General features: G+C 41.4%; 2 long non-coding RNA genes and 2 pseudogenes across 3 annotated transcripts in view; 1 reads left to right on the forward strand and 3 right to left on the reverse strand.

The window, feature by feature from the left end:
- The window catches only part of LOC120099624 (uncharacterized), a 67,546-nt gene extending 48,472 nt beyond the window's left edge, over nucleotides 1–19,074 (reverse strand). Inside the window, exon 1 of the long non-coding RNA XR_015634496.1 lies at nucleotides 18,844–19,074. This is a non-coding gene — a long non-coding RNA (uncharacterized LOC120099624). The remainder of the gene's footprint in view (nucleotides 1–18,843) is intronic.
- LOC148001994 (uncharacterized) overlaps nucleotides 1–25,587 on the forward strand; it is a 741,081-nt pseudogene that overhangs the window by 458,345 nt on the left and 257,149 nt on the right. The gene's annotated exons all lie outside the window — the stretch shown is intronic.
- LOC148001998 (uncharacterized) lies at nucleotides 5,825–8,868 on the reverse strand. Its single transcript, XR_015634495.1, has 3 exons — nucleotides 8,171–8,868; nucleotides 7,091–7,250; nucleotides 5,825–6,036 (listed from the first exon to the last, which is right to left on the reverse strand). It is a non-coding gene; the product is annotated as an uncharacterized LOC148001998 (long non-coding RNA).
- LOC148001999 (reticulocalbin-1 pseudogene) lies at nucleotides 12,863–16,737 on the reverse strand (annotated as a pseudogene).

The raw sequence follows: 25,587 nt of genomic DNA on the forward strand, positions 1-25,587 counted from the left end.
AGGCTGCTATGAACATAGTGGAGCATGTGTCTTTTTTATATGTTGGGGCATCTTTTGGGTATATGCCCAAGAGAGGTATAGCTGGATCCTCAGGCAGTTCAATGTCCAATTTTCTGAGGAACCTCCAGACTGATTTCCAGAATGGTTGTACCAGTCTGCAATCCCACCAACAATGGAGGAGTGTTCCTCTTTCTCCGCATCCTCTCCAGCATCTGCTGTCACCTGAGTTTCTGATCTTAGCCATTCTCAATTGTGTGAGGTGAAATCTCAGGGTTGTTTTGATTTGCATTTCCCTTATGACTAAAGATGTTGAACAATTCTTTAGGTGTTTCTCAGCCATTCGGCATTCCTCAGCTGTGAATTCTTTGTTTAGCTCTGATCCCCATTTTTTAATACGGTTATTTGTCTCCCTGCGGTCTAACTTCTTGAGTTCTTTGTATATTTTGGATATAAGGCCTCTATCTCTTGTAGGATTGGTAAAGATCTTTTCCCAATCTGTTGGTTCCCGTTTTGTCCTAACCACAGTGTCCTTTGCCTAACAGAAGCTTTGCAGTTTTATGAGATCCCATTTGTCGATTCTTGATCTTAGAGCATAAGCCATTGGTGTTTTGTTCAGGAAATTTTTTCCAGTGCCCATGTGTTCCAGATGCTACCCTAGTTTTTCTTCTATTAGTTTGAGTGTATCTGGTTTGATGTGGAGGTCCTTGATCCACTTGGACTTAACCTTTGTACAGGGTGATAAGCATGGATCGATCTGCATTCTTCTACATGTTGACCTCCACTTGAACCAGCACCATTTGCTGGAAATGCTATCTTTTTCCATTTGATGGTTTTGGCTCCTTTGTCAAAAATCAAGTGCCCATAGGTGTGTGGGTTCATTTCTGGGTCTTCAATTCTGTTCCATTGGTCTATCTGTCTGTGTCTGTACCAATACCATGCAGTTTTTATCACTATTGCTCTGTAATACTGTTATCCATTATATAAACAAACTGAAAGAACAAAACCACATGATCATTTCATTAGGTGCTGAGAAAGCATTGGACAAAATTCAACACCCCTTCATGATAAAAGTCCTGGAAAGAATAGGAATTCAAGGCCCATACCTAAACATAGTAAATGCCATATACAGCACACCAGTTGCTAACATTAAACTAAATGGAGAGAAACTTGAAGCAATCCCACTAAAATCAGGGACTAGACAAGGCTGCCCACTCTCTCCCTACTTATTCAATATAGTACTTGAAGTTCTAGCCAGAGCAATCAGACAACAAGAGGAGGTCAAAGGGATACAGATCGGAAAAGAAGAAGTCAAAATATCACTATTTGCAGATGATATGATATTATATTTAAGTGATCCCAAAAGTTCCACCAGAGAACTACTAAAGCTGATAAACAACTTCAGCAAAGTGGCTGGGTATAAAATTAACTCAAGTAAATCAGTAGCCTTCCTCTACACAAAAGAGAAACAAACTGAGAAAGAAATTAGGGAAATGACAACCTTCATAATAGACCCAAATAATATAAAGTACCTAGGTGTGACTTTAACCAAGCAAGTAAAAGATCCCCTTCTTCTATAATGGTGTTCTCCATCTAATTTGTCCCCCATATACACCTACACAGGGGGATCCAGCCTTTGCAGGACCAAGGGCCTCTCCTTCCATTGGTGCCCAACAAGGCCATCCTTTGGTACATATGCAGCTGGAGCCATGGATCAGTCCATGTATAGTCCTTGGGTAATGGTTTAGTCCCTGGGAGCTCCAGTTGGTTGGCATTGTTATTCTTATGGGGTTGCAAACCCCTTCAGCTCTTCCAATACTTTCACTATTTCCTCCAATGGGAAGGCCAGTCTCAGTTCAATGTTTCCTGCTAGCATTCACCTCTCAAGAGACAGGACCACCGAAATGCGGTTGCTTCATTCCTTGTTAAAAGGGAGAACAAATATATTCATAGGTGGGGATATGGAAGCAAAAGGTTGGAACAGACACTGAACAAATGATCATTCAGAGACTGCCCCACATGGGTATATAGGATGGAGATATATATATATATATATATATATATATATATATATGTGTGTGTGTGTGTGTGTGTGTGTGTGTGTGTGTGTGTGTGTGTGTGTGTGTGTATACACATATACATATATACACATATATATTGCAACCAAAAGTAGATAAGATTGATGAAGCTAAGGAGTGCATGAAGACAGGAGCCTGCTATAGCGATCTACTGGGAGGCACATATGAGGTGAATGCTAGACACACATACACACACACACACACACAAACTCACACACTCACATAAAAACATACACAAACGAACACACACTCATACAAACACATAAACACACACATATATATATACACATAAACACACACACATATTCACACACATACCCACACACACTCTCAGCACCGACACAAACACACATGCACCCTCACACAGAGACACACATATACACTGACACACACACACAAATACACACACATACACAAACACTCACTCACACACTCATACACTTATTCACACACAGATACACACACACATACACATGCACAGACACTCTCACACATACAAACACACACACTCACACATACTCACACACACAGACATAGACACACAAACACACACTCACATACATCCACAGAAAAACACACACACACAAACTCACACACTCACTCACACACACACATAGACACACAAACAAACGAACATGCACACATACACACACATAAACACACACACATACACACATACATATACACATATAAACACACACACATACTCACACACATACACACACACTCTCACACACCCAAAAACACATGTACCCTTACACAAATAGATCCACACACAAATATACTGACACACACGCACACAAATACACACACACACCCACACACACTCACACCCACACACACCCAAAGGAAAACTAAGTTTTTATCCAGCAGGTTTCCTGTTCAGTGAGGAATTAGTGGTAGCTATGATGTGTACAAGTCTCTTAGACTCCAGCAGGCTGTGCTGTCCTGGCCTGTACTTATTTCCACTTCAGAAAATCTTTCTATGCAGATACTTGCTGGTCCTACTTGAGTTACAAACTTTGCACAGATAACCTAAACAACACAACACCAAATTCCCCAGAGAGAGGATTTGAAGAAAAGCCTTCAGTAAGCTTCATGTTGACTCATCATAGGCCCCTCACTAAAACTACCCTGCTTCCTTCATAGAAGACCTTGGAAGCATCAGAGGAAGACAGTGACTCATGGTCAGTTTTCAGGAACTTTTCATAACATTATAGTTCACATGATATTAAAACAACCTCAATATCAGTCAGAAGGAGAATAATGAAATAAACGACAGTGACTTTTCTGAACTACACCTTTCTGTACAAGACTGAGGGGGAATCTAGCCTGAAAGAATGCCAGGCCAACGATATAGTCAGGAAAACAATGTCAGCAGAGGGATGCACTATAAGATTCCATGTAAGATCATGGTGAAGCCAATAAGACAAACCAGGATCTTCAAGGGGGATACCTCTACTCAGGTAAAGTGAAGAAATCTAAGCCTTATTTTTAAAATAGTTGAATGGCTAAAGAATGTGTTGAGACAAATAAGAGAGGGGGCTCTACCTGGAACTGGACAAGTGATGCAAAGACTGCTGGCCAGCACAAAACAGGAAGCTGAAGGTTTGCTGAGAGACCTAGGCTAAAAGGTCTAAGTTAGAGAATGACTGGACAAAATCAGATGTCATTATCTGGCGTCCCCAAATACCCACAAATTATAGGTCACCACAGCAATGTACACACACACAAACACACACACACACACACACACACACACACACACACACTCACGAAAAATCAGACGTCGGCAGAAAACAATGAAGTTTCCATCATGCTGGAGGAACAACATAAAACAATGAAGTTTCCATCATGCTGGAGGAACAACATAATATAGACTATTCAAAGCAGATATTTTAAGAATTTTTACTCAGCTCTTTTTCCCTAGAGGAATAAAAGGGCCTAGATAGCACTCTTCTTGATGAGAATGGGGGTATATATGGATAACTTTGTTCTTGAAGTCTCAAATCTCTCATGCCAATTCTCTGCGTTTGAGAACCGCTTTCCACATCCCTGCTCTTCCAACCAGCTTCAGAGTATAAGGACAAGATATGAACTCTCAAGAAACACTCAAACAAAACAGGACTGACATGCTGCTCCTCAGGCTCTGTCTGGTACCCAAGATTTAGGAAGCATGAAGACATGGCCTTGATATACAGGGAAAAAGGGAGAGAAAGAACAAATCCACCAAAAGAGGACAATGAGAACCATTTCTTTAGCATTTCCACCAGGCTCTCCTCCCCGCAAACTACTACCTTCCTGGAATCTCACAGGATCCGTGTAAAGAAAATTAGCTCCAGGCTTTTGCTTCATCCCTCAAAGCCCTGTGCAAGTCTAAAGAGGGGCTCCCACATAGCACCCTCCACACATAATGGCATGTAGTGCTGTGATGTGTGATCAACATATCTCCCTTAATAAACTGCAGATTCTCAAAGAGCAGGACCATTTGCTTTCCAAACATGCAGTTTCTTGAAAAAGGGCTATCTCCACAGAAAGCCTTGTAAATGATCACATAAATGAACACTTGGATGGGACATAGGTCAGTACATGTAACAGTAATGGACAGTTACATTGGTTTGTCTATGTTTATGATAAGACATGAGGACAACCTGTCCCTGAGGCCTAACCCTACCTGCTGTTGCTTGGCTCTAAGGACACAGATGTAATTGCTGGCCTCCTCACAGAACCTCTTTGCTTTCTCATAGGATGCTGGCAGTTTAGTCTGCTCCACCAGCAGTTGTCTGTTCTCATTCAGCAAAATCCTTACATTGTTCTTCAATTGAATCCATTCACGCAGGAGCTAGAAGTGCGTGTTGCTGAACCACAAACAATAAATATGAAATCCCAGGAAGCTTCTATTTGCCTGTCACTCCTGCAAGTTCAATCATCCTTTCAAGGGCCCTCATCTCCAGACATCAACAGGCTAGAGCCACAGTATACAAGTTAGCACCAATTAGAGGAGGCCAAATCCAGAGGCCACATTCCCTGTGAATCAAAGTACCTCTGAAAATCCTGACACTAAGATGTTTTATATACATCAAGGTAGAAGAATTGGACCATATGGGTGCTCATATGTCCATAGTATGCTAAAACCATCTGCAAGTAGAGGGCAAATACCCTCTGAGGGATGATAGAAGACCCAATAGCTATACAATCTTTGCATGTGTATCTCATGGATCACAGAGAACCTGTCAGTGTCCTAGAAGTTCAGAGTTGATTGATATTCCCATCATGGTGCAAATCTTTTCTATGTAGAGGAGCGATCGTTAATGGGGAAAATAACAATTGGAGGGTCTTCTAAACTCTTCACATGTAGGACCACTGAGTCCTAAAGTTACAAATCCAAGACCCTGTGCCAGGAGGCAGACTTTCCTGTTAAGAGTCAGACACTATAGAGCCAGAGCCCTGATTTTGTTCAAAGTCATACAGGACAGAAGCATTCCATGCCTAGTTCTGGGTTCTCATCTCTGTCAGTGACTCACCGGTAAGAACTATTCACTTGTATGAGCTCCTTGTACCTCTCCATGGCATAACTTATTGAGTTGGTCACCATTTGCATAGCCATCATTTTCATCTCATGTTCTGATTGAAGTATTAGCAATTCGAGATCCGGCCTGTCTTAGGGCATGGCCCAAGGAACAAATAACTGTCTGAATTCATGATTTCAGAATTAGGTGAAATGTAAATAAGAAATACCCATTAAAAAATTCAAATTTAAGAGTGGGGAGGGAAGAATGTGGCAAACACAAAGACCAGAGCAAAACCACAACAGTGAGACAACAACAACAATTCTTTCAAGGAAATATTTCTATCCAAATCAGCAAACGTTTATTTTGAAATTAGGACTCTTTAAAAGGCTGTGGAGATATGGTTCTGCAAAGACCCCTCTGTAGTAGAGTGGGTGGAGCCTGTGAAATGCCTGTTTAGGAATAACAAATGTCCAGAATTTATTACCACAATCACCATTTCTAGGTCACAATAAACGGTCCCTGATAGCTAAAAAAAAAAGTAAACTCAAAAAATAAATGAAGTTCAAATCAGGCAAAAAAAGATTACCTGAAATCAGACTATTGACTTGATTACTTAAAACCAATTTATGTCACATACTTGCTCCTTTGAACTGTGTCCTATTTGTGCTGATTAAACTTATTATCCTGAGCACAGGACAACAGAGCCAGGTTACCAGGTCCAAGGAGCTGACTGTCAAGAGTTGGCCAGGTAAGCATGAAGGCATTGACTAATTCTGTAATAAGTTTCATCCTGTCTGAGCCACAGCCTTGGGTCCAACAGATAGTTATGATGACATTTGTTTTGTTTTGAAAGCAGGGATTCTCAAACCTTGCTTCCTATTGTTACATGAATTCCCAGAGGGCATAACTACTTAGACAGGGAAGAGGATTTGTAACCCCTCCTTCCCTCAGGAGAGTCCTATCTACCACCAAAGTAAATAGAAGGTGCAAAGAGTTCTGTTGGTCCATGTGGGCTTCCACGCTATCATGACCTGCAAACTGTCCATCAGACAGATCCTCAGATCCCATCAAAGGTCCCAGTCTCCAGGTCCTGAGCAAAACACCCAGAAATACGTTCATATAAATACATACCAACCCATATACAAACACAATTAGAATGCCAACTACTTCCATGGAGATGCCATAGAATCAGTGTATAGTGAACAAAATCAGAGTAAATGAGTGATGGCATGCAGGAATTTCATTCCCTCACTTAGATGCATCAAGTCTAACCAGGTCCTTCCAGCTATTGACAGAACTTATGCTTATCCAAGGAGCTTAGGGTCAAGTAAAAAGGAGGTTGACCCTAAACACACAGCACCTAGCTTATCTCACAAGCCAATGCCTGCCAAGGCTCCTCAAAATCCAGGATGAGAGGTGAAACTCTCTCGTGATATGAGGAAATCTTGGGTTAGCAGAGAGAGAGCACAATACAGTGGACAGGTTACTGGGCATAATGACTACCTGTAGTCCCAATCATCATAGATATAAAGGTCCAGGATTTGATAAAGTTCATGCCTCTCGAATTTACACTTCTGGATTTCAAATTTGAGTTCCTCCAGTTCCTTTAGACGCTTCTCTTGCTTACTGATGACATTTGGGGATGATGCCCTCCTACCAAAACCTGTAGATAGATAAACCCAAGTGAATTTGCATATTTGATGGCCCATGGGAGGAAAAGAGCGTTCTGAGTCCCAAAAGGAGGTTGAGGAAGAGGAAATGGTAGAGACTGGGTGAATGCCTGAAACAGCAGAAAAGCTTTCTTCGAGCTGGATTCTTTTTTTTTAAGATTTATTTATTTATTTTGTATATGAGTACACTGTTGCTGTCTTCAGACACACCAGAAGAAGGCATCGGATCCCTTTACAGATGGTTGTGAGCCACTATGTGGTTGCTGGGATTTGAATTCAGGACCTCTGGAAGAGCAGTTGGTGCTCTTAACCACTGAGCCATCTCTCCAGCCCTCGAGCTGGATTCTTAAGCTATGACCCTCTTTCCAACCTCTAATGCCATACATGTGCCAAGCTCACTATTATAAAACCCCTCACCCTGAAACGTATAACCTGACTCAGACATAAACATGTGGGACATTGTTATGTCATATCAGATGTGGTGCAGATAAATCCTGGAGTTCATAATGTTTAGCACCATCAAGCTCTAATCATATGTGTTCCAGCCCAAAGTGTCTAAGACCTAAACTCATGACTAGGGGTGCATCTTTCCTTGTTCTTGTCATCAGAGACTTATGTAACCTACAGTAATCTAGAGGATGAAGTGCTTCAACTCCCAACCATGGATGGTCACATTGTTAATCTCACAGTGCCTTCCTCTGCCATTCATTGACACAAACAATTAAAAAGCTTCTAGAAAAGAAACTGAAGGCTTACCAATTTCTGACTTTCTCTCAAATTAATGATCAGGAACTCCTGATTCTTGGTTTGCCTTTGAGAAATCCTAAGGCTCATGCTTGTAAGGCCTAGTCTTAGAAGGCACATCTCAAACCTACCTCCTCAAGGAAGTTCCCCAACTCTGCCCAGGACTCACCAAGCCTTCCCCAGAATGATTTCATCCTTCCTGTTTTACTAGACAGGAGGTCAGCTTCCTTCTGCCTTGGTGTGGTCTCTTCTTGATCTCCACTCTCCCTCCAAATAGCCTGAGCAGCTGGCAAAACATGCCTGTTTGTGAGCCCAAAGGGAACTGAAGGAATTTCCCAAAGGCAGTTGGTGTCACCACAACACAATCACAGAAGATTCAAGGGATCTCTTAGATACAATAGATTGTCCAATGAAGGGCTTACTGATGATGTCACTGGGAAGTTCTATGGCCTACCTGCTAACTAGCTCTCCCCAAATTGATCAATTTCTGTGGGGGCCCTTTCCTGCAGTCTCTAATGTGTCACCGGAAATACCGTTTGGCAACCTCTATTCCAAAGCTAGATATTTCTCTCTGCTTCACTAGAAGTCATCAATGCTTTTGCTGGGAAGAATGGCTTACATCCCTGAATTGGATAAGAGATTTTTCTTAGCACCCAAATCTCTAGGGACCATGGATGAGGGAGATTTTTCTTAAAAATAAATCTACCACCTTAGACAATGGATGTGATATACATTTCTATTCCCAAGGTTTTCCCTTTTTCTGGAGGCCAATATCTTTCTTCTATACTTTGATTGTGTAAAACCTGGAAATATTTGCTTACTGTGCAGTCCTTCACACCTTGACATTGTTTCATTTACACATCCATGTATTCCACAAAATCAATGGTCTATAATTACCTATTTTTTTTTAATAAAACTCCCTTTTCTTGGGAATATAGGGACCAACTACAGGGCATATATAAAATTATAAATTTCTGTGCCTTTTATATACTAAGTTGAACAACCTCACTTTTTGAAACACAACAAGACAATTAAATTGGACATCAGTGAGCAAACGTCAACCTGGACCTTGTGTTACTACATTGTAATGACATAGCCATCACTTCTCCAATACCATTCTTCCTGAATTTCCAAGTCCTATCATAAGGATATTGTGGGCTGCACTGTGATCTTTTACTCATATCACACATAAAAATCAGGAGGATGGGCACGGACTGGAAAGGCCTAAGGTCAGGTTAAACCTCAATTTTAATGGGTCCATAAGTTCAGGAGGGAGTCCATTTGGCATTGTCATATATGGATTCTGTGTTCTTATCCTAGGTGTTGTAATGCCACCTGAATGTGTGCTATAATGCCACCTAACCTCACTAATGTCAGAGTGAAGCTCATGTATGACTTTTGTGGGAAGAGCAATGCCTTTTACTACCATCTCCATTTGTACAACATCACTATGCAAAGCTAAAAACAGAGGGGTGGAGATTGTGGAGTCCTTGGAAGTTGAGGGTCTTTTCTTTTGATTAAGGAACATATTTTTCCTATGTAATTTTTTCCCTTGCTTTTTCATTAATGATGGGTGACATCTTTCCTGGCCTGACATATACTGGGAACCAATTTTTGGATTACCAGAGCTTCTATTTTAGATATGACAGGCCCACCAAGGGTCCCACTGCATACATAAGGTATGAATAAGTCCCAGGTGCTGGAGTAAGTTAAAAAAGTCTGTGACAACAAAGACCTGATTGAGAAAACAAGAGACAAGCTGTTCATCAAGATCATAGTTGTATGATAGTAAGAAAATGTGAATAAGGCATCAGGTGAAAAGATCAATTAGGAGGTCATAGGCCTAGAAGGGGTAGCCTTTGCTCTCAGCGGAACTGCCATTCTTTCACCCATTCCTTGACCTCTGCCACAAGACCAGAGATTTCCCCAAACAACTGGCTGGCCTTACTCAAAGACCTGGCATGGCTTCTCCCTGTAGAATAGGAACTGCAGAGTCCTTGAGGATCCACCAAGAGGTCTCCTCCACACAGGTTCCTTGTTGTCAAAGGAAAATATTCCTGCAGAATCCTGCCATGGCAGTAGGAATTTCAACTAGGCTGCTCTTAGTTCCAGCTCACTGGATGCAGGCCTGAGGCCCAGCGGTATCTGGGGAAAGAAGCAGCACACACTAATCACAGCTCTCTCTTTGTTGGATGCAACTGCTAGAACTGTAATAGGATTTTTGTTTCTTCGTTTGTTTATTAGAAATACCTACAAAGCTGGTTAAAGTTTCAACATACCTTTAATACCAGCATGCAGAATTTTTTTGAATCACTGTTTTATGTTTAGATATTGTTTTTACTCCCCTCAGCAAATATCTCTGTGCTTAGAATGTTAAGCACATGCTCTGGAGGAACCTATTATTCAAGTTAGGCAAAGCTTTTGTTCTTACCAACCAGTCCACAGATGATGCCATTACTTACTTTCAAATAAGAAAACAGTCATAGAGAGGTGAGTTAATCTGTAAGTTATCACAGAAGAAACACATCATGACTGTGGAATGACACCCCAATCTTTTGCATTTTGTAAGTTCTTTTATTTCTTCTTTTTATTTTTGACATTTTTATTGGATTTTGGGGGTATATTTCATTTTTTTTCAATCCTCACAGGTATCCTTTATTCCTCTCCTCCCATTTACAAGTAGGAATTTCACCTGTAATTGTTAGTCCAGATAGTTTGGTCTATGGCTTAGATGTCCCCTTGGCCTGTTGCCTTAGCATAAGCTGTGTTAGAGGCAGGCGCAATGGTTCAGGACTTAACAAATAATAAATTCCACTACATCTGGATTCCTAGCCTCACAGTCAGAAAGGGACTATATTTCTATTCACTATGGAAAAAAAAGACCCAGTTCATTAACAAGTAAAAAAAAATTCTCAAATTTATTAAAGGGTTTACCATGGTCATACAGTTTGTCAAATACCTGGCATTCATCGTTTTTCAAATCCAAAAATTTCTTTCTTGTTCACATTTTCTTTTTTTGATTATTTCTTAGTTTTTTTTTTATTTTTTTAAATTTAATTTTTAATAGATATATTTCTTTATTTACATTTCAAATGTTATTCCCTTTCCAGGTTTCCAGTCCATAAGCCCCCTCCAGCGCCCCCCTCCGACCCCATGTGGGTCTTTCACTTGTTTCGTTAAAATACCCGAAGATAATTTATATTATTTGGGCCTATTGTGAAGGGTATCGTTTCCCTAATTTCTTTCTCAGCCTGTTTACCCTTTGAATAGATGAAGGCTATTCAAGTCTTAATTCTTTGACTTAATTTTATACTCCAACAGTTTGCTGAATTTGTTGATCAGATTAAGTAATTCTCTAGTGGAAGTTTCGTGTCACGTAAGTATACTATCATATCATCTTCAAATATTAGTATTTTGACTTCTTCCCTTCTAATTTGTATCCCTTTGACCTACTTTCATTGTCTGATCGCTATAGCTAGGACTTCAAGTGCCATATTGAAAAAGTAGAGAGAGAGTGGGCTGCCTTGTCTAGTCCCTGATTTTAGAAAACCTGATTTTCCTTCAAGTTTTCTCAATTTAGTTTGATGTTAGTTACTGGATTGCTGTATTTTGCTTTTACTATGTCTAGATATAGGCCTTGAATTCCTGATCTATCCAGGACTTTATTCATGAAAGGGTATTGAATTTTGTCAAATGATTTCTCAGCATCTAATGAAATGATCATGGGTTTTTTCCATTGAGTTTGTTTACATGGTGTATTTCGTTGATGGATTTCCGTATATTAAAACATTGCTGCATCCCTGTGATGAGGCCTACTTGATCAAGATGGATGATCGTTTTGATGTGTCCTTGGATTCAGTTTGCAAGAATTTTATTGAGCATTTTTGCATCAATATTCATAAAGGAAATTGGTCTGAAGTTCTTTATCTTTGTTGTATCTTTGTGTGGTTTAGGTGTAAGAGTAGTTGTGGCTTCAAGAAGGGACTTGGTAGTGCTCTGTCTGTTTCTGTACTGTGGAATAGTTGGCACAGTATTGGTATGAAGTCTTCCATGAAGGTCTAATAGAATTCTGCACTAAACCAATCTGGTCCTGGGCTCTTTTTGGATGGGAGACTTTTAATAACTGCTTCTATTTCCTTAGGAGTTATGGGGTTTTTCCATGGTTTATTTGTTCCTGATTTAACTTTGGTATCTGGTATCGGTCTATAAAATTGTTCATTTCTTCCACAATTTCCAGTTGTGTTGAATATAGGTTTTTGTAGTACAATCTGATGAGTGTATTTAATTTCCTCAGATTCTGTTGTTATGACTCCCTCTTCAGACGTCATTTTATTAATTGGCATACACTCTCTGTGACCTCAGGTTAGTCTGCCAAAGGGTTTATCTATCTTATTGATTTTCTCAAAGAACCAGCTCCGGGTTTTGTTGACTCTTTGTAGAGACCTTTTTGTTTCTTCTTGGTTGATTTCAGCCCTGAGTTTGATTATTCCCTGCCTTATACTGCTCTTGGGTTTATTTAATGCATGTTCTAGAGCTTTTAGGTGTGCTGTCAAGCTGCTGACATATGTTCTCTCCTGTTTCTTTTTGCAGGCACTCAGAGCTATGAGAGTTCCTCTCAGTGCTGCTTTCATTTTGTCCCATAAGTTTGGGTATATTGTATCTTCATTTTCACTAAATTCTAAGAAGTCTTTAATTTCTTTCTTATTTCTTCAATGACTAAGTTGACATTGAGTTCATCTTCCATGTATATATGGGCTTTCTGTCATTTTTGTTGTTATTGACGACCAGCCTTAGTCCATTGTTATCTGATAGGATGAATGAGATTACTTTTATCTTCCTGTATCTGTAGAGGCCTGTTTTGTGACCGATTATATGGTCAATTTTGGAGAAGGTACCATGAGGTGATGAGAAGAAGGTATATACTTTGGTTTTAGGGTGGAATGTTCTATAAATATCTGTTCAATCCATTTGTTTCATAACTTCTGTTAGTTTCTCTATGTCTCTGGTTAATTTCTGTTTCCCCGAACTGTCCATTGATGAAAGTGGAGTGTAGAACTATTATTGTTTGAGGTGCAATGTGTGATTTGAGCTTTAGTAAGGTTTCTCATGGTTTAGGGACACAACTGCTATACAACTGACAACTATAGTAATCACCCAGAACATCTGCACAAAGCCCATGACGGTAGGCCACATGAGGATGAGTGGCTTTCAAAGTTCATCACGATTTTTGGTAAGATCTTCCTTGTAATTGATGGCTTGACTTCCCACAAACATGTTCCAGTTTTGTAGAATCTCCTCCTTGGTTAGCATCTCATCCTTGTTTTTATCTGACTCATACACCAGACGCCGGGCCTCAGCCCCTGCATGGTCATAGTTGTGAGGGAGGATTCAGTGGTGAATCTCATCCTTGTCCAGCTTCCCATCCTTGTTCAGATCTGGGAAATCATTGAACTGCTCCCATTTGGACAAAACCCAGTCTGGCTCAGGGGCATTGTCCTCGTGGGAAAAACATGTCCACAATATACTCATCCTGGTCCACAAGTCCTTCCCTGTTCTTGTCGATATCCTCCAGGGTTTCCAGAACTACAATCTCCTTCATATGTTTCAACTCCTCTGGGTTCAGAAAGCAATGAATCCCTCTCGAGTAGCTGTAAGGTTGCTGTCAATGTCTGAAGCCTTAAACCTCCTCTCATCTCATGGAGGCATTTTTTTAAAGGTGTGAAGATCAGAGCTATCTTGGGATTCAGCAAGGTTTCCCAGGTAGTAGCCAAAAGTAGACTGCTTGTATTCTTCCCAGGAGATCTTTTCGTCTATGTCCCTATCATAATCCTTCCAGAGTTTAGCCACATTATGGTAGATGTATCTTTTTTGTACCTGTTTGATCCAAACTTTCAGCTGCTCAGTAGTAACAAGGCTGCCTCCATCACTGTCAATTGAATCAACAATTTTCCCCAGCCTCTCCTTGCTCTCATCCAGGCTTAGCTATCAAAGGTCTTGGAGTTCTCCTTGCCCAGGAAGACCTCATGATCGTACAGGAAGCTGTGCTTGTCCTCTGGTGGCCACTGGCCCAGCTCTGAATCGGGACAAACTATGTGCTCCTTGCTCATCATGCTCTTGGCCCTGAACACCAGCACCAGTGCCAGCAGCAGCCCATGGAGAGTCCCGGGATGACACCTGGCACCAGAGTCACGAACAAAGGGAGGCAGCAGGGAAGTAGGGGGCTAGCAGCACCTTATCCGCTGTCCCCTACCCACAGAGGGCTTTTGTTACATTTCAAATGTTATCAATTTTGCTGGTTTCCCATCCATAAAACCCCTTATAACACCCCTTTCCCCTTTCTACTATGAGGGTGTTACCACACCCACCCAACCACCCAGGCCTACCTGCCTCCCTGTTCTGATTTTCCCCTACACGGGGGCATCAAGCCTTGATAAGACCAAGGGCTTCTCCTCCCATGGGTGCCCAACAAGGCCATCCTCTTCTACATATGCAGCTATAGTCATGGGTCTGTCCATGTGTACTCTTTGGATGACGGTGTCAGCCCTGGGAGCTCTGGGTGTTCCTTATTGTTGTTCTTATGGGGCTGTAAACCCCTTCAGCTCCCTCAATCCTTTCTCTTACTCCTCCATTGAGGACCCTGTTCTCAGCTAAGTGGTGGGCTGTAAGCATCTGCCTCTGTATTTGTCATGCTCTTTAGTCTACTTTTTTGAACAGATCACCACAGAAGAACAAAGATGTATTGTCTTGGAGTGATGTTGTATCGACAAATAGATGATTTCTTACTTCTTAATGATGATTGTAAAAGAATTCCTAAAATTAGATTAGTAATTCAAAGCCCGTTTATAATAGGACTGCTCTTATGTTCTCTATGATAATCAAAATTGCATTGAAAACTCTGCCATTCTTAAAGTGTCATGAGTAAATTGCTTCTGCAATACCAAGCGGGCATCTCCAAATTAGAGCCCATTCTAAGAGCGTATAAACCAATTAACCAAAGTTCATAAAAAGAGAATTAATGACTTACTATAGGTGCAAGGACCGAACATAAAAAATTGACTGGATTTGCCTATAGGTAATTTCACTTACTCTTTTCTCACAAAAATTACAGTTTTTACTCTCCACGAACCTGTAGAGCCAGTGACAGATGATGACAGTTTATCCTGATAATTACTCTTAATGGATATGCATGTAAATATTCTCTGTTGTCAACTTATTATTCAACTTATGATTTGAATTCGTGTGCAAACTTGTGGTGAACTTTTTACCATGTGATGATGTATTCCGAAAGATATACAAATGCTGAGGACAAAGAGAGAGAAAGCTTTTTACACAGAACTGAACCGAACAGGACAGAACTCAAGAAGAACTTAGAAATAAAGGCATAGCGTTGAGAATAAGGCCTTGAGAGTAAGGAAATTATTGTGACATAAGAGCAAGAGGAAAGGAGATAAGAAGAGTGCAAAGAGAACTTTTTAAGCGAACTTTTTGGAGGCAAACTTTTGTACAAACTTTTAGGAAAACTGAAGAACTTATATCGAAATGTTAAAATCACTGCTCATCAGCCTTCAGCGAGGCTCACTGGCTAGCCTCTGCTCTTCAGTCAGGCTCAATGGCTAGCCTCTGCTCTTCAGCCTTCAGCGAGGCTCACTGGCTAGCCTCTGCTCTTCAGTCATGCTCACTGGCTAGCCTTTGCTCTTCAGCTAGGCTCACTGTCTAGCCTTTGCTCTTCAGCTAGGCTCACTGGCTAGCCTTTGCTCTTCAGCTGGGCTCACTGCCTAGCCTCTCCTCTTCACCTGGGCTCAGTGGTCTATGGGGTCCTAGCACATTGCTTAACCATCTGCTCATGACTGCCTGACCACACTGACCACCTGACCGCACTTATTTCTTAAAGCCATTCTCTAGAAAGAGCACAAGAAACCAAAGAGAAACACCACCGGGACCTTTTCCCATGGGCTCCGCTTAACCTTAAGTACTTTTGTTACTGCTTTAAAAAAGTGAAATACAATTTCTGCTATTCATATGGCCAAGAGTATTCATATGGCCATGCAGTAGTCGTTGCTTTATGGAATTTGGTGCTAAATCAAAAGATTCCTTTATTCTATTACAATGTTATCTGTATGTTGTACAATGTATCTTTAGAAAACACAACACTAAATTCCTAAAATTTACATATTTTAAAGACATCAGCTCATGGAGAAACATAACTGCTTACCTATCTAGACTGACCTTTTTCGCTATATTGCAGGTATAATCAAGTTTCTACACTACTTCCATGATTTTCAAGAAGGCTTAAGACAAAAATAACTTGAACATAATGGCCAGAAAGGGGATTCTGTCAAGTTGTCTTATGTGGGACAAGATACCAAGATATGACTGGTAAACCTAAAATCACCTGTTCCCAAAACTAACAGAACTTATAGAAAATACATACTTTCTTACCATTCCTCTGCCCTGATGGTTAAGTGATTTATTGAGCACCTACTATGATCTTAGCACTGTGCATCTAAGGGTGAAATGGTGAATAAAAACTTAATAAAAACATAACTTTGAAACTCAGATTCCATACAAGCAACACTACAATTTCTTAACTGGTGATTTCTGAAAATTTCATCATTTTTTACATGGGCTTCAACAGTAATGATACTCAGTCTCGATTTTGTTAGTCGCAAATATGCAAGTCACACTTCTTTCTTGGCTCCCACAACTGTCAACGGGAACAACACTGTCACTGTCCATTGTGCTTCCCTATCAATCCTGCTATGGATGGTATAAATTCGAGTCTTTTAAATGCGAATACAGGCCACCAAAAATCCTTGAGGGCAAATTACACAAACCAGTATATTCTCTAAAACATTCACATAGGATTTTACTGATATCACAATGCAAATTCACCAAAAATATTTAACCAATAAAAGCAGAAATATTGAATAGGTCTACAAATAGGATCAATAATCATATATACTTGAAAACAACTATCATGGAAACAAAGGATGTAATAGGAGATAAGATACATCACTAAAAGCTACACAAGCAGCAAAAAAGACACTACATTTCTTGGTTTAAAAGTTAGGTGATGGGGGTTGGGGATTTAGCTCAGTGGTAGAGCGCTTGCCTAGCAAGCGCAAGGCCCTGGGTTCGGTCCCCAGCTCCGAAAAAAAAAAAAAAGAAAAAAAAAAGTTAGGTGATACACTTGATCTTTAAAGACAGGCAATGAACTTGATCTTGAAGCTCTCCAACTGTGCCCTGTCCGCATAGAAACTGAAGCAGTAGATGACAAGGCTAGATGCAGTTTTACAATGGCCTCTTTTTTTTTTTTTTTTGTACAATATACTTACTTATACGTTAGACAATGCAGCTGTCTTCAAACACACCAGAAGAGGGCATCAGATCTCATTACAGATGGTTGTGAGCCACCATGTGGTTGCTGGGATTTGAACTCAGGACCTCTGGAAGAACACTTGGTGCTCTTAACCACTGAGCCATCTCTCCAGCCCTCACAACGGCCTCTTACACAGCATCAAAGTGCTCTACTACACTAGATGGATAACAGAGAAACGTTCACAGTTCCTGAGCACTTCTTAGTTCAAATGCCTCCAGTGCCAACTCTGTGCTGTTGGCACATTCTGACCTGTATCCTAATTGTTGTCAGCCACAAAAAGGACGGGTTAGCACCACACAGTATTCACTGCCCTGTTCTAAAAACCCTTTCGATTCTGAAAAAGCAACATTCCATACTATCTCCATAGTTGAGGAAGCCAAATGGTTGGTCTGGCTCAAGGCTTTACTTTTCTTAGCTTATCAACTTTCTTTTTCCACTTCTTGTCACAGGGAATATTTTTTTATGCTGCAACTACACGGCAATATTTGAACGAAACCACCATAAACTCTGGGTGTCACCTCCTGAAATTTAAAATTCACATAACAATTCGTGGCCTTCTAAACAGCACCATGGAAAATAAACGAAAACAAGCAAAACCATTCCAAAGGCACTTGCTGATCTGGAGGCCTGCTCAGAGCAGGTAGGGGAAGAATTAAATTATGCGGAGCTGTAATCTCTCAGAGCTTTGCAGGCTAAAAAAGAGGGAATCTCTGTTTCTGTTCCCTTTCTCCAAGTAATTGAAGGAGGGGTATTTTACATCCTCCCAATACAATCCCTTGCAAGGCGCAACCAATTACAAATAGATTAGAAGAAATCTATTAAATAATATATATATATTCATTGCCTGAGGTTTTAAGAAAATATATTCCCACGATCCCCGATTCCCGTTCTTTAACATACAATAGAAACTTTACATGGAGGGCGCCACCAGGCTAAGCTGCCTCTGAAAAGCCTGTCCTGCCCTGGGAGGTACAAGGCCATTTAATTCAAGTCAATCTAGAGAGAGGTGAGAGCCCCAAGTTGCTCTGGGGATGCCAGAGCACAGCTCTCATGCACACTCCAAATCACCTGTCCATTCTTTCTCAATGCCATGGGCTTTGCAATCCCTGCTTCAGCTCTCCAAACATCCCTGAATCCTCGCTTCCCCTACCCAATGGGCTCACTTTGCAACGCCTCCTTCTGGCACTGCTTCCCCGGGGCTGGGAGAGTGACTTCAAGAATGCCCGCGGGTCTCCTACCTACATTGATGCTGCTGCTCTGGCAGCTTGCTGTCCCTGGGGACCAGACCTGCGGCAAGGCTAGGGGTCTGTGCGAGTGCCATGCCTCGAGGTACCCTGGCAGGACTGGCCCGGGCTACGTCCCTGGACACTCCGAGGCTGAGGTCACCATTGGAAACCCCGCCACAGTCAAAGCGCGCCGGACAGTTGCACAGGTGACCCCCAGCGCCGCTACCACCCCCTTACCTGGCTGCTTCTTCCACTTTTTCTTTTCTTGTTTTCTTTCTCTTTTTGATCGCGATGTGGCGCCTGCAAAGAGCTCGCCTCCACCAAGGAGGACATCATGCAGGCAGAATCACCTCTTTGGCCTGCGGCGATCGGAGAGGGAGAGAAAGTTTAGTCACTCTCAGCGGCGACCCCACTGCTGGCACGTGTGAAAGAAAAACACGCCCAAGCACACGCGCCACTGCAGTCGCCTAAAATACCGCGCGCGCCGCTTCCCGTCAGGCCCTGCGCTCACCTACGAATTCCCAGTGCCTTAAGGTCCCACGCTCTTTGAAGAGCTCTGTGTGCCCTCAGTCCAGGCTCATGCTCGGTGGAGCCGGGGTGGGGAGGATACATGCAGCCACTCCGCAACACGGGCAACGCGAGGAGGCGCGTAACGCGGAGGTCCGGGCTCCACCAAGGCCCCTCAGTCCCCTCTCGTGGCTCTTCGGAGGCTCAGGCACACCATGATCTGCCCGCGCCATCGCCTGGTGAGCTGCACGCTGCCCCCTACAGGCTGCGGTGACCTGTTCAGGCTCCAGTGCGAGCATTGAGATTGTGTTTGACACTCTCCTAAACCGGCTCAGCAGGGCACAAGCCACCCCCACCTGTCCTCACCTGAAGGCATCCTGAGGGGGCAGCTAGCTCACATCCCACAGGCAGGCCGCAGGGCACCGGGCCATGGTCTTCGTTCTGCACCTTGTTGCCAGCCCCTCACTCACAACCCGGTCCCTTCCATCCTGCTCCCACTGAACTTCCTCAGTGGAGCAAACCCATTTCACATACAGAAATCAATTCCTTATATGTCCCTGGACTGCTAAACCCAACAGGACAGAATGAAGGGGTCTTCCTGTAGGAGTTCTCTAAAAGTGATGTTTTCACTAATCACCTAAAGGATCCTGCCACTCCTGTAGTGGACTCTAATCTTCTGCATTTACATGTCAATTAAAAAAATTGATGTAGCCAACAAAGATTCTTCAACCCTTTCACTGAGAGCTCTGAACTGAGTAGTGGCATCCTGAGAGTCATACACCCAGAATGGGTTGTTGTCTTAGTTGTTTGTTTGTTTGGTTGTTGTTTATGGACCTACTGTCTAATTCACAAATGCCCTCCAAAATGAACACTTGTCTAGTTCACTCTAAATTCCCAACAGATCGTATCAGGGAGATTTCGTTGAAATAAACTTGGGATTTAAATTAAAACCTTCCCCAAAGCATCTTGGCATATCTATAACTAATGATGCCAGAGACCCAAGACCTGTACCAGGTTCTGATTGATCCCTGACCTAAGTACTTGTCTCCCACAAACTCCTGCTCACATGTGGGTTAGAAAGATACTGGCTCCACAGGCAGCCAACGGTTTGGTACCTTGATATGGTGACAGGAAGAGGCATGTTCTTGGAACATGCAATTCTTGACTCGCAACCGGATTTTTAAGCTCAGTTAAGAGGTTTTTTTCCTTACAAACAATAGAGTAAGCAAGTATTTCTCCTCCTTCATGCCTATGCCTCTTCAGTTACTACGGGATTTCCATCACGCCTGTTCTGTGAGGAATGGTGTTCAAGAGATTGTAAATAGTATGCCAAAATTTTTGCTGAAGTGTTTTCATGGCATTGTAAATTTCATAGAAGTTAGAGTTCTTTGCACATCCACTTATCCATCCATATTGACCTATAAAACATTTTAGTCTTCTACTACAGAGTCAACTAACTGGGACTCACAGGGGCTCACAGAGATTGAACCAGCAAACAAAGAGCATGCTGGGAGCTAGACCTAGGCCTCCTACACATAGTAGCAGATGTGCTAATTGGTCTTCATGTGGGTCCCCTAACAATTGGAGTAGAGATTGTTGCCAACTATGTTGCCTGCTATTGGTTCTTCTTCCCCTAACTGGACGGCCTGTTTGTGCCTCGGTGGGAGAGGATGCACTTAGTCTTGTTATGAATGGAGGTTCCAGGGTGTGGCAGTACCCAAGTGGGACTTCCCCTTCTCTAAGAAGAAGGGAGGAGGAGGAAGTAGTGGGGGAAGGATTTGTAAGTGTTGAACTGGGAGGAGAAGAGGGATGAGGGGCTTATTGGGATGTAAGGTGGAAAAAAAAAGAAACAAGGAAAAAAAAAACAAGAATCCCTAAAAAATAAAAACTGCTTTAGTCTTCTAAATCTAAGCTGCTGATTCCAAAGAGGGAGAACTAGAACCCTGAGAGAAACAGATGATCTCTTTGAAAAAGAGAGGTGCCTGTTTAGCAAACAGAGACTGTCTTAGAGAAGTGCACTCATCAATTCTGAAAGGCAGGTTGGTGTAACAAGGATCACAGGTTGGGAATATTCCCAGGATGAAAATGAAAGAACATATGAGAACTAGGGCCTTCCTTGTGCAGCCAGCTCAGTCATCGAATGCAGGCAAGAACAGAACAGCAGAGAGGACTGAAAGGTGTATTAGTGGTCCTCCTGGCATGTGCGGCTGATTCCAAGCCTCAGGTAAGAGGCTTGAATTCTAAGAATTCAAGAATCCTAAGAACATCTAAGATTTCTGGGGTGAATAGGGCATCAGAGAGTAGTTCACATCCAGGTTGTCCGCAAAGCATGCTTATGTCCCTCTGAGCTGACACCACTCCCTTGTGACAGAAGGAAAAACAGCATAGCAAGAGCAGGCACACATTTGTTCCCATTTCACAGACAAGATGCTAAAGCATAATTGAAATTATGCAGCTCTTCTTGAGCCAACCCCGTTTATGTCACGACTGATCAATTTCAAGGACGCAATCCACTAAAGTACAGGTCAATAGAATGGGTAGTTGTAGACAGGACCATCGTTTCCAGAACAGTCCCACAACAGTCACCTGGATAGTTAATACCTTAACCAGAGCACTGAGGTTTGGAGAATGCCCATCTTCTTGTTCTTTCCCCATTTTCCTCCCTGGAACAACAGGACAACAAGATACTTCCAAATATCCAGGAACCATCACCATCTTGGTAAGCTCGAGGCTCGTCCATGTAGCTCAGCAAAGAAGCAGTGAGTTTGTATCAGGCACCTGGTTTCGTTTAAAGGTTTCTCAGAGTCTCCTCTCTTAACTCACACAAATACACATGTGCTGTTACTGCTCTTTCCCCATTTTATGGAGAGAAATAAGTAGTCAGGATGATGAGTGTCCTGACAAAGAAGTGAGATCTCTCTTACACTATGATGTAGCTTAAACCCCACCCTACTCTACAAAAGACATCTCCAATCTCTGAACTGCACAGAGAAGACTCAGCTGCCTCCTCCACTCCTCCTGTATTTAAAGGAGTGTGAGTCTTGAACCTCCAGGATGATGGTGGGATGTAACTAAGGCAGAAGGATTCTGGAAGAAAAAGATTAAAACCAGAGCTTCCTTTTACTCCAGCTGCTCCAAACTAAAGAATTGGTGGGGCTTGAGCTCGGTCCCATCTGGTGGACATCTGACCTCAAGCTCCTCTGGAAGCAACAAGGGAACATTTGAGATTAAATGAAGGAGACACAGAGAGAACTGCTTGTACTAATTTCACCCTGTTCGGGGAGGAGGCTAACGAGAGAACTTTCCCCAAACTGCCTGCCAGAGTCCTATTTCATTTAGATGATGCAATGGCTTATCTAGGAAGTCCAACAAAGTGTCTCCAATCAGCCTGTGACAAAATGTACCTCAGCAAGGCCATTGACTGCACAGGGTTGGCTACATGACTCAGGCAGGAGGGCTCTCTGCAAAGGGCAAGTGCTGAGATGACTAAGAATCCCAGGACACTGAGAGCAGATGATCAGCAAGAATTAAACTGAATGCTGAGAATAGGAACCTATGGGTGGGTCATAACATCCTGGAAGCTCCCTCTGTAAGCACATATGGGAACAGCAGGGGACCCTGAGAAATATGACTGCAGGTGAAGGCACTATAATATATGACAGAATCTTCAGACAAATTGAAAAGAAAGTCCACGGCTGACAGGGGAACAGGAGAAGTAAAGCAGACTACGCAACATATGGAGAGTATACAGAGAACAAAGGGTTAAAACATGCTCTTTAGTTACACAAACTAATTGTATATAGAAATAGACAAATGCCCTTCTGCTGAAACAAGAAACAAGAGCATCAATTCTACGACACCATATTCTCCCATTACATTTACATTTAAATAAAAAGAATAGTGTTCTACAGAGACAAGGTCAGAAAAATAAAAGTCAATGTTCCACACTAGTCCTCTCAGAAGGAAACTAGAGTAACAACGAACACATATTAACTCTGTACCCAAAATGCCTAGCACGGAAGTAATGAGCCAAAACACAGTAAGAAAATAAAAACACAATCGTATAAAGTAATCCAACACAAAAGTAGTATGCTTTCTGACAAATCAGGACAAACTGGCAGACTGTTAACCACTAAAAAAACAGCAAAAAGGTACTTTGATCAGCAGAAGGTTAAATTGATTTTTATTACATTTTAAGAAACACTGTTCGGTGTTAGTTATTCAGCTTAGTGGTAAAGGGTTTGGCCTGGGTTTCATCCCCAGCCTGCAAACAAAGGAACCAACAAAAAGCCATTATTCTGAGCTGCAAGTGACTGACTAATTGATTTAATAGTCATGCTTTCCTGACTTTGCACAGGCATGTAATAAAAACACAGAGTCAGAAACAGAAAACAGTTGGGTGAGCTAGGTGATATTTTCCCAGTACATTAGTTATGAGTTCTTCCAAAGCTTTTAAAAAATAAGTCATTCCTATACTACTTAAATTGCTCTAAGATAAAGTTTTAAGGTACAGCATGCTTTCTTCAAAACAGTATGAATTTTTTGAGCCCCAACTTCATCATAAAAGTACAAAACCTCAGTAACATTTTACAAGTAAAGAAAAAGAGGAGGGAACCCATCCAACAGAGAAACAGTCGAGATTCTCCCTGGAGTAGACTGTATCCGTGTACTTGACTATAAAAAATTAGCAACACAGGTATGGCTCCTTCTACACCAACTGCCACTAAGTACCATTTGGACATTCCATCACAATGTTCTCAAGAAGAAAGATTGCAAACAAACACAAAAAAGAATGAAATTTTAATATCTTTTTTTTCAGGCTGGAGAGCCAGCCGGCTTGGCGGTTAAGAGCTCTACTTCTCCTTTGCTCCCAAGTTCAATTCCCAGCAACCACATGGTGACTGACAACTATCTTTAGTGGGATCCAATGCCCTCTTCTGTCTGATGCTCTCTTCTGACATGCAGGCACACTTGCAAACAGAGTGCTCATGTACATAAATAAATAAATAAATCTTTAAAAACTAAAACCTTCTAACCAAGTTAATGTATCTACATCTAGAAGCTAGAAAAGGGTCACAGCAATATTAAAAATAATTCAGAAATGGTAAAGGGATATAAGGGAGTCATAAAATTCACTGGGCAAGATGGTGTATGCCTGGAATCCCAACACTCACAAGGCTGATGGTGGTGGATTGCCTTGTGTTCAAGGCTAGCCTAGACTACAGTCTGAGACCTTATATTAGAAAACAAAACAATTGGGGAGGAGATGGCGAGAGAGACAGAGAGACAGAGAGACATAGAGACATAGGAGTGGGAGACAAAGACAGAGACAGAGAGAGACAGGGACAGAGAGAGACAGAGACACAGAGAGAGACCTCGATGTCATTTCTTGCACTGATGACAAGCTACTGAAGAATGTGAATGTCTCCTACCAAACACTGAGATAAAGCTAATGACAGAATGGGTTTCTTATTATGATACCATAAAATGTAGATGGAAAAGTAAAAGAATGTATAATAAATAAAAGAGAAATCAGACATTGGAAAGCCTAAATTTAGAAGACTATGTATGTTTAAGTCATAGGGGAAGGGATGAGATGATGTGGGGGAGAGAATAATCGGAATAAATTGTATATGTGTATGAAAATGTTAACTAAGAGAAACCAATGAACAGAGAAAAGCAGGTTTAATTTACAATGAAATTGAGTTCCTATATGACACTATGTAACATTTTGTAAATATTAATTATACTAATTATCTGCAATAAAACTCAATTGTTATTAAAGATGTGGTTGTGTTCATACGAATTTCAAATATTTTAGAATCTTTTTATTTATTTGCTTATTGATTGATTGATTTTTTAAGATAGGGTTTTGCTATGTAGACAAGGTTGACCTCAAAAAACAGATCCACCTGCCTATGCCACCCAAGAGCTAGAATCAAAAGTGTATACTCACCCATGAAATTTACATTCTGAAAGTGATAATAAAATTACACCTATCAACTTGGTACAGTTATTGAACAGTGATCAACTGAATAGAAATATCAGAAACACATTTAAGGCATTAGGTTACAGTTGTCAAAAGAATCTTGAGCGGCATATATAATTCAAATCATCTAGGAGACACATTTTGAAGAAAAAAACAAAAAAGTGGGTAAAGATAATTGAAATATTTTTCATCTATTAAACATTTTAAAGTGCATTCGATATGAAGGCTGTAAGTGATATACTTCACATTTTTGCTTATATACCATCTTCAATTTTATGTGCATTCTGCAAATATTGTCCATGTTTATTCAGGCTCTTACTATTTCCCCATGACTGATGACATTCACAGAAATCAGATTGAGCAAACTGTATATGTTGATGTATAATAGAATTGGATTCTAACAGTATAGCATAAAAATATGTATATATAACTTCCCATATATGTATATATACATATGTAAATGGCTAAAGAAAATGAGTATCACT

This window comes from Rattus norvegicus, chromosome 12, assembly GCF_021556685.1.
Source record: "Rattus norvegicus strain SHRSP/BbbUtx chromosome 12, alternate assembly SHRSP_T2T, whole genome shotgun sequence".
Classification (NCBI taxonomy): Eukaryota; Metazoa; Chordata; class Mammalia; order Rodentia; family Muridae; genus Rattus; species Rattus norvegicus.